We start from the raw sequence: 475 nt of genomic DNA on the forward strand, positions 1-475 counted from the left end.
GCATGCAAATACACCTACTCACATAAACACACTTATATCTAGATGCATCAGCATGTCTCAATATATATAAAGTATTTGTCTATATCTTTCCATTGATAGATATAGATACACTGTAGATATTCGTGCACACACAAATGTACAACCTTTCTTTATTTTTCCTACTTCTGAAAGGTAGTAAATTTTCGCTTACTACTAATCAAATAACGAAAGCATCTTTTTACCGTAAAAAATCCGTTATCATGGTAATGAAATCGTGTGCGGGCCCCGTAGACTTTTACATTTTATTATATTGACATATTTTTCATCACTGTTACACCCTGACATATTGCTTGATTATTGCACTTAACTGCATGTAGTCGCCCATCTTTGATCTTTCTGAGCTTATGCGAGTGTGCAAGCGAGACTGCCAGTGACTATATGCGAGCGAGTTTACACAGTATCTGCGTAAGCCCGTGTTCATGTGTCAATAAGACCA

Source organism: Penaeus monodon, chromosome 24 (genome assembly GCF_015228065.2).
Source record: "Penaeus monodon isolate SGIC_2016 chromosome 24, NSTDA_Pmon_1, whole genome shotgun sequence".
NCBI classification, from domain to species: Eukaryota; Metazoa; Arthropoda; class Malacostraca; order Decapoda; family Penaeidae; genus Penaeus; species Penaeus monodon.